Below are 9,902 nucleotides of genomic sequence, written 5' to 3' on the forward strand. Positions count from 1 at the left end.
CTCATTACAGCCCATTATAAATCACTCCTCATTTCAATCTCATTTAGCTAATTCAGTCATCAAAGGATTGCAGGAGGCATAAAGTATTTTATTGATGCATTTAGCTCTTCACAGAATTATAAGAAGTGTTGAAGTTCTTAGGTCTATCTATTTGCGGATGGCTCTTGTGGTGCAGGGAAAGGCTTCGTTCCCTCCCATGGAAGACAGAACCATTAAAAAAGAAAATCCAAGCAGTGAGAGAGTCTCTCTAGGCTTGTGTGAGAGATGGATGAACGATCTGACTTGTTTTCATATAACGTGTTAAAACTTTCATCTCTTGACACCCTGCTGAATTTTTCAGGACTTTACCAGATTAATTTTAATTTACAGAGCTAACTGAAGGAATTGAGGTCTGATAAAAAATGACAGGAAAAATATCAAGTAATTCTGAGGTTGTTTCTATTTAACACTTCAAATGTTAAATAAGTAAGGAATTATATAATAGTCCATGTAACAGATGTTAATGGCCAATTAATGAAGTGAATGTAATTATGCATATTTGTAAGCCTCTAGTTCAATATATCTACTATAAGAAGTCATATTCCTTCCAGTATATTGAACAGCTTGAACACAGAGATGCTTCTTGGGGTGGCAAAAGCTACAGCACTTGCTAACGAGAGCAAGTCTTGATTTTTTCTAGACAGCTGTTGCCTACCCCTAAAGTGACAGTTACTCCTGCTATGGCATGTGTCATCCTGATCCCACTCCCCTAAATATCCATGGGAATACTCCCATTTACAAGGAGGGCAGCAGGACCAGCTACTGAACTTTTCTTCTTGCCTGATTGCAGTTTATTCTTCTATGAAATAGTACAGACTGTCTGGGGGTGTTGGGAAACTTCATTAATTATCTGTCCATATGCAGATGATTTCTGTTATGTAAAGCTGAAAGTATGGATGTCCTGGATCCTTTGAGTCCAGCATTACTTTCTGTGGTTTAGTCATTCCCACCCTCAGGTGATCAGAGGAGCAACTGTGAGGGCCACCTCCATGGCAGGAGATGGCCAGCAATAGACACTTGCAAAGACTGAGCTCTGCCATAGCACCGAGGCATTAACTATTTTCTTTAGCAAGAAAGTGCTGGTGGTAAGAGGGTGCAAAGTTTGGTGGGATGGAGCAAAACCAGGAGAATATGCAAAATGTGGAGTTGGGTTTCCTGTCTGTTAATGTCCCCAAACTTCTTCAGCTGAGGTGCCTTCCCTCTGATCACATCTAGGTAGCAAATTTAACAGTGCTGGGCAATGGCATGTGAACTGGATCCTGTGGTGTGAACCAAGTCCAGACCAAAGGGCTGATCCTGGAAGTGCTTGAAGAAGTTTCTTCTTGTCTTCCTTCTCCCCCTGAGAAGAGAGGAGGGGGAGAGCCCTCGAGACAGTGGAAGAGGTGAAAGGCAACAGGTGCAGATAGGTAAAAAGGGGCTCAGATGGGAGGCTTAAATGAGAAGTTTGGTGCTAAAGAAGGGTAGAGGTGTGGAAGTTAGTTAATGAAGAAAAATTTGAGAGCTGGTATTATGAGGAAGATCCAGGGATATTTGGTGCTGGGATACACTAGGAGAAGCACTGCCTTCTCAAAGGATGGGCTTCATATGTATAGCTGGAAATTGTGCACTGAGGATAGCAGAGTGGATGAGAGCATTAAATCACAGACCAAGAAGAGAATTTTGGTGCAGACCCATGAAAGCTTCATCCCTGACTTCACTGTACAGGAAGAAAAAAGTCAGATAACCATGGACGCTCTGATCCATAGAGAAATGTTAGGGAGTAGACTACACGTAAGTGCCACTGTTAATGAGAGCAGTAACCACGCAGGTTTTCAATAAGTAACATCGATTGGTAAAAAAAATCATGCGTAATTCAAGCCAGGAAAAGATACTGCTGCATTATTTGCATACTAATAAGCTGTCTTTAGCATAAGCTCAGCAAAAGCTATGAATCTTTCAGGTGAGAGGAGCTGTTTCTATCCAGTTTTATAAGACACATTAAGCACTAGTGGCATCATCTCCTCTGGCATATGTTACAGACCCGGCCCAGTGGATAAGATGGGCTTTCTCTCTCCATTAAGATGTCAAATGTTACTTTCAATTTAACAGCACTACACTGACATTTGCAAACTTAGCTACTGCCCTGTGCATTTGTGTTCTATTATAAAAGAGGTATCAGGGTGATTTTAAAAACAGTTCAGTAACAATGTCATCACTGGCTTCCTGGTAGCAGTCGTACTTGGAATGCAGATATAGAAAAGGGAGGAAAAGAGAAAACATCTCTTTGTCCTTTTGCTGACCAGTAGCTGATAGTTCAGGCTTTACAACCTCAGGGTGCTCCAGATGAGAAAATGGCAACCAAGAGCTTTGGTGGCACCTCTACAAATCACACAACCCCCTTGTCCTCCTCCCTTGGTGGTAGGATAACCAGCAAGCACATGGACATGCTCCCATCGCTCTGGGCTTCGACCAGAGGCACTGTTTAACATTAAATCCACATCAGCTGTAACTGTCACTCTGAGTCTGCATGGAGCATGTGGGATTTCCTTAGGAATTCATGCAAGAAACAGGGCCCTGGCGTATCTCCTGGGTTGTGTCTCATTCAGCTTGTTCTGAAAGGCAGATAGTGCCCTGGAGATCCAGGCGCTCAGCTGGATACAGACATTACCTTGCTTAGAAAGCAGGCAGAGGGAAATGGAGAGTTTCCTGCAGACTCAACTTCCCTCCACAGAGGGCCCCCGCAAAGGCCAAGCAGTTCCCCCCACGGTGCAAAGGACCCCTTGGAGCAGGGCACCTCCGCGCAGTGACGCAGAAGTTGCGCACTCCCTGCCAGTGCTGGTGGACTTTACTCCATTACCCCATCAAACAGGAAACATATAAAAACCAGAGCACATCACGCCCTGGTGATGATGGGCTCGGCCTTGGCCAGCGGCGGGTCCATCTTGGAGCCGGCTGGCATCGGCTCTGTCGGACATGGGGGAAGCTTCTGGCACCTTCTCACAGAAACTACCTCTGTAGCCTCCCCCACTACCAAAACCTTGCCACGCAAACCCAACACAGGGCGAGCAGCTGGTGCAGCTACTAGGCAGGACTGGTGCTTAGGCCCACCAAGATCCAGGGAGTGCTTGGAGCTGCCAGCTCACCTCTCTACTTTGCTGGCAGCGAGGCAAAAGCTTACCTGGAGCAGAGCTGCCCACCAGTGGGTCACGGTTAAAAAAATACGGAAGGAGGCATCATAGTGTGGAAGTCTAGAATGGTCTGGATTTCGTGGGGGATGGGGTGCCAGATCTTCCACATCACCCTGGGGGAGGACTCCCAGGCTGTTGCGGTGTATATTGCTCTGCGGTTTAGGGAAGGCGTGTTCATGGAAGAGGCATGGAAATGGCTTCAGTTGCTCTCTGTGGCTGCAGCAACTTTTCCTTACAAAAACACCATGGCTTCACTGGGCCTCATATTCCTCACTCGGAAAATTAATATTTGTGTTTACAGGTTTTAGTGATTTCTATTTGCAGTGAGCTATGAAACACCATGAGGGCAATCGCTACACTAGGGTAGTCATCGTTTTGTCTGTTTGTCCATCTATGCCAGATTTTCCTGTACAGGAGTTGTCTGCTGTTGCCATACTTATTGCGTGTCTGCATGGCTGTCGGCACTTGCAGATAGTCTGTGAGTAAATACTGCTATTCCACTTGTTAAAGAATAATAGACTTTTGTAGAACTTGGTTAGCCCTGATTTTCCACTATTTGATTGATTTCAATGATGTGGCTTGTTTCATTAAATATACTTAATGAAGTGCTGCTGTCCTGGTTCTGGCAAGGATAGATTTAATTTCACAAGGAGCCAGGACAGGTGACCCAAGCTGGCCAGGGGCTATTCCATGCCATGTGGCGTCATGCTCACCATAAAAGGGGGCTAGTCGGGCAGGGGCGGGCTCGGTGTGGCTCTGGGACAGGTTGAGTGTCCAGTCCTTCGGTCCTTCGTTGGATCGGTAAATTGTTCTCTGTTATCACCCATTGTTACTGTTATCAGCACTGTTGATTGTTTTCCCTCTCCCTTGCTGTCCCAGTAAACTGCCCTTATCCCAACCCTCGAGGCTTTGCCGTTGTTTTTCCATTCTCCTCCTCATCCCGCCAGGGGAGGGGTGAGCGAGCGGCGCATGGCACTTAGCTACCAGCTGGGGCTAAACCACGTCAGTCCTTTTTGGCGCCCAACGTGGGGCTCGAGGGGTTGTGATAAGGACAAGTCTGACCCAAGTGTGTTAAAACAAGGTTGTTACAAGAATTTATAATGTTATTGAAACAGTCACTGGTCATAATGATGTTCTGTTTGGTCACATGGCTCTGTTTTGTAAACCCGTGTTTACTCTATGCAATCCCTGCGGTGCTGTTTATCACCTCTGGGAGAGGGGTTCCTGTTCTCATGTTGTTGTATTGTGTGATAATGACTTATGATAAGATATCATCGACAGTCATGAGTCTGAGCTGGTACGTGTATGTAGCATTTCTGTCATGCCTGTACCTTGGTCAATATATTTCAGAATTGATTAATAATTGGACCCAATCTATGGGGAAGATGGGGGGGGATACCTTCTCCCACTCTTTCACCTCCCCTTTTCCCTTTTGGTTTGTTACAACAATTTTTGAGAATTTTGAATACCCTTGGAATGTTCAGGCCAGTATATTCCTATTGCTAGGTCTCCTGAATGCTTTCCAAGTCCTGTTCAGGGTTAGCAAAAATTGTTTCAAGAATATTACCCAGGGATATTTCCCAAGGCCGAATGGTCAGGGCTGGCATGGCATGTGGGAGAGTATGGGTGGGTATCTAGAGACCCTTTCACCCTCAATGGTTTGGAGCTTCACTCCTGAACAACTGCAAGACCCTGATAAAATGGTAGAATATTTGAAAGAAAAATGCTGTGGGTATTCTAAGGAGACACAACTTACTGCGCTGTGCTGGGCCCTGGCCACAATCAAACACTGCTTGGTAGTAGACAGCACCATCCAGAGAGAGCGAGCTTTTGCAGCCGGAGAGAGGAGTGCGAAGATGTAAGAACCTCTGCAGACACCCAGGTCAGTGCAGAAGGAGGGGCAGGAGGTGCTCCAGGCGCCGGAGCAGAGATTCCCCTGCAGCCCGTGGTGAAGACCATGGTGAGGCAGGCTGTGCCCCTGCAGCCCATGGAGGAAGGATGAGGGGGTGTAGAGATTCCACCTGCAGCCTGTGGAGGACCCCACACCAGAGCAGGTGGAGGCACCTGAAGGAGGCTGTGGCCTGTGGGAAGCCTGCGCTGGAGCAAGCTCCTGGCAGGACCTGTGGACCCGTGCAGAGAGGAGCCCACACCAGAGCAGGTTTGCTGGCAGGACTTGTGACCCTGTGGGGGACCCACGCTGGAGCAGTTTGCTCCTGAAGGTCTGCACCCCATGGGAGAGACCCACGCTGGAGCAGTTCGTGAAGGACTGTAGCCTGTGGGAGAGACTCACATTGGAGAAGTTTGTGAAGGACTTTCTCCTGTGAGAGGGACTCCATGCTGGAGCAGGGGAAAAGTATGAGGAGTCCTCCTCCTGAGGACGAAGAAGTGGCAGAAACACTGTGTGATGAACTGACCGTAACCCCCATTCCCCGTCCCCCTGTGCCGCTGCGGGGGGCGGAGGTTGAAGCCGGGAGTGAAGTTGAGCCCGGGAAGATGGGAGGGGTGGGGGGAGGTGTTTTAAGATTTGATTTTATTTCTCATTCCTCTACTCTGTTTTGTTTAGTAATAAATAAGATGAATTCCCTCTCTAAGTTCAGTCTGTTTTGCTCGTGATGATAATTAGTGAGTGATCTCTCCCTGTCCTGATCTCGACCCACAAGCTTTTCATTATACTTTTTCTCCCCCGTCTAGTGAACAAGGGGAGTGATAGAGCAGCTCTGGTGGGCACCTGGCCCTCAGCCAGGGTCAACCCACCACAGCTTCGCAAGATAAAAAGAAAACATTTGCTAGCCCAGAAAGCAGTTCACATCTTGTTCTCAGTGGACTGGAACAAGCTGATCCTATTTAGGAAGGCTTCTCTATTCAAGGGCTCAAATGCTGCTTCAGGCATGTTGGAGTTTTTGGGAAGGATGAGAAACTTCTGCAGTATCACCTCTCACAAGCACGCCAGGCACAAAGTAAATGCAATTGTGCACAAGATGGCAATGTTCTCCGCAAAAAGGACCTTTTCTTCCTTTCTTGCTACAGTCTGCCAGTGTACTTTTAGACATAATGCTGGTTTCAGTGAAATATCAATGGCAGCACTTCAGATGCTCAATTCTGCTGTGTATGGGATTGAAGTCTCTGTGAATACATACGGTGAGATATGCACGCCAGCTGTATGTTGAAATACATCTCACTGCAGGCATGTGTAAATCTGTCCCACAGGTTTCTAACAGCTTTAGCTAACACACCAGACAGCAGCTTGGTTTTCCTGCGTTCTGACCTGACTATTCTCGCACATGAACATGGTGTCTATAGCACTAACTTCGCAAGACTGTTTTTCAGGAAGAATACATCTGTCGCCATCTTGGTCACAAATAGCTGGCCATAAACACTTCTGATTCACCCATCACCATGGCTCCAGGCATCTTGTCCACAAAAGCATCACATCTAAATCAGTCACCAGAAAGAATCTGGATCCAAGTCCAGTAAAGGCTGAGGAATGGGCTCAGCCTCTCTGTAGCAGAGCAGTCCCATCCCAGTGCCTGAGATACGTGAAAGTCTTCACAGGACTGAGTGTGCCCCTTCCTCGTTGTCGTCCCTGCCTGAGGTAAGATCATTTCCATGCCTTTCTCTAGGATAGTCTAGAGAAAAGTCTAGAGTCTTTTGGAAAAATGCTTACATAAAGAGATGGCTTTTACTGGGTGAGCTACACGAGCTAAGCATTAGGACTCTCCTGATTTAGAGTGTAGAGAGCACCCTGGACCAGGAGCTGACACCTTTAGTCTGAGAAAACTGTACCGAGTGAAGAAGCTGAAGGCTCATATCTGTCAGCGGTGTTAAAAAAGACCCAGACCCTTAAAACCCCCCAAAGTTTGTATTGGATACTGTATGGGTTTGAAAGAAGAATATTGATAAAATTTTAATCCAAACTGATAATGCAAATATGTGAGAGTCCCTTCACTGACCTTTGATTTTCTGATCAGCCTCAGGAAAGTCCCTGGCTTGGCATTGCAGGTACCAGCCCGGGTGGGTGGCTGCCAAGACAGCAGACAGACAGCCTGAGAAGAGGCGTGAGAGCCTCTTCCCAGCCCCTGCGGACATCCAACCCCTCAGTAGCCACAACTGCAGAGCAGCAGCACTCAGTCAGCCCCCTCGTATGGCTGAGCCGCACGCGAGGATGCTGCGTGCAGCTGCCACCGCTGCTCTCCCCGCTGCAGCTCTGCTCCTTTGGTTAGCCCTGCGGAGGCACCGGAGAGGGGTCTTCAGGAGAGCAGCAGAACTTGCCATCTTCACTCGCAAAAACAAATTTCTAGACTTGGTGAGGGCACATCTAGGCACAGTCTGGTGTGCTGCTCAGTAGCTGAGAGGCAAGCAACTCCCACCTGAATGAACAGCTCCGCATCTGAGGAGCTTTTCAGTGTCTATCACTCATTGAGCAGACTAAGAGGGATTTTAGCTCTAATGTGATACTTCTTATAAGGCTCTTGTCCCAACTGTCTGCTACAGGTGTTTATCCAGCTCTTCTTCATGGGTTCACCTTCCTCTGTTCTTCCTGAAGACACATTTGTGCATGACAGTACTGCTTTGATACTTTGTTTACAGAGGAAGAAACTATCCAGGTTGGCCCCAGTTTTTTATGGCCAAAACCTCCCTCAGCCTTACCATCAAGTGTGATGATGAGGAAAGCAATATCAATTCAGACAGTTCCCAAATCAGAGCTGGAATCTGGATGGACACACTGAGAAATGGCCAAAGAGGACCTGCCTAGAACTGTTGGAGCACACAGCATCCAATATACCCATTAATAATGAGAGTGTCAGGGTGGACATCTCTCCTTACATTAGAGGAGGATGTGTGGTCTCTGAATTCTTAGGATCTAATGCTGTGCTTTGCAAAGCTGTAGTGCTGTTCTGTGAGATTTCAGGATCCTGTGTCTTGGGGGCCTGCTTATTGCTTAGAACGTGGATAGTCACTCAGAACAGAACAAAAAAATATTTTACCAGCAATAAGTGAAGTTCCTTGAGATGGACTGGCCACTGGGCAGTCTGCCCTCTCCTTCAGAGCCCTGCCCAGCTGGGATTCTGCAGTTTATTTTTCTAAGCTTAGTTTTCTAATCTGCAGTAGGCACAATCCACAACTGATGCTTTTCACATGGAGCAGAGGGGTTCTCCAAGGGCACGTGCATGGCATGGGTGTGCACGGGGGGCCAGGAAATTTCTGGGTTTGGGTACATGCAGTGCCCATACGAACTTACTGCCTGTGCCCATGGGCAGAGCACCCCGTACATCTCTATTCCTGTACGTGACTGACATTCTGTTATTACAACCTCCATAGAGCTTTTCAAACCTTAAATAACCCAGCCTCATAATCACTCTGGGAGGTAATTAAGCCGCCTGGTTATCAACAGTGGAACTGAAATGTGGAGTTGGGATACAGATTTTGGATGAGATATCCTTTTCTTTTGCAGGCCAGGTCACAAAACAACACAAGTGGTGTGGACCAGGATTTCTGCTTCTGTCATGGCTCAGCTTCAATACTTGAGTTAGATGTTTAGGAAGCTCCAATTTCTCAGCCCTGTTCTCAGAACATCTTCCCATAAGACAGAATTCCAATGCATCTTGTTAGAAAAATGAGCAGAACAGGATGTTTTAAAAAAAATCTAAACTGTACCTAGATCATGGTAATTTGGAGAACATCACAGGCATGTTTCTGTGTCTTGATGCAATGCTAGTGTCTCTCTTTGTATCAGGTTTTAGCCTAATCTGTGATGGACTGAACTTTTTTTTTTTTTTTCTTTTTACCATGGCAACCTCACTATGGTGATTTCAGGACTAGGGAGCTTTATATTTATCTTGACCAGCATGAAGAAGTCTGAGCCTCATTAACTGAGGAAGGTGGATGGATAGCATATGGAACACACCGCACACGAGACGGCACTTCCCTTCCCAGGGCAACTGGGTCATTCGTATTATCTACACGAGCTGCAAGTTTCCTTTTGGAAATACTGAGTTGCTAACTGTTCTCTCTGTCCCAAGGGAAGAAAATCCAGACAGATGGCTTCAGAGAAACCTTGCATCTTTAAGGGAAGATATCCTCCTGGAACAATAATTAATGCTGGTGGGATTTTTTTTTTTTTTTTTTTTTTTTTGAGAAACTTGGAAAGAATTCAGTATCACCAGAGGGCATTAACACAGAGCCTACCAGAGGACAGAGAAAGATAAAGATGGGAAAAAATAGCTATCACAAAACAGTGATCCTATTAAAATGACATTGAAGAATTCTATTAGTGCTCTTTGCCCCCTCGCCTGCCTGCCTTCGAAGATTCGAGGCGAAACACAAGTGCTTGTCAGTCAGACGAAGCCTACTAATAATCTCTGCTAAAAGGTGACATTCACACATTGCAGAGGGACGCATGGGGCTCCGGGCTGACCACCTCAGGAGTCTCCTGGCAGAAAGGCTGCACCTGGCTGTGGGCACCAGCGCTCCATGCAGCAGGGAAGGGGATGCTGAGGCAGACGTCGGCTTGGGCTGCTCACCCACCCGGAGGCTCAGCAGCTCTGCCCGTAGGAGCGGGGCTGAGCCACTGGAAGAGCAGCGTTGCCTCCACGGGAAAGGAGGCTGGTGTTACGCAGATGTTACGTCAGGACTCTGGAGCACTGGGCAAGTGGGGTGCACTTCATCCTCGCTACACCCCAGCTGAAAAGCCTTGCT

Source organism: Balearica regulorum, chromosome 1 (assembly GCF_011004875.1).
Source record: "Balearica regulorum gibbericeps isolate bBalReg1 chromosome 1, bBalReg1.pri, whole genome shotgun sequence".
Classification (NCBI taxonomy): Eukaryota; Metazoa; Chordata; class Aves; order Gruiformes; family Gruidae; genus Balearica; species Balearica regulorum.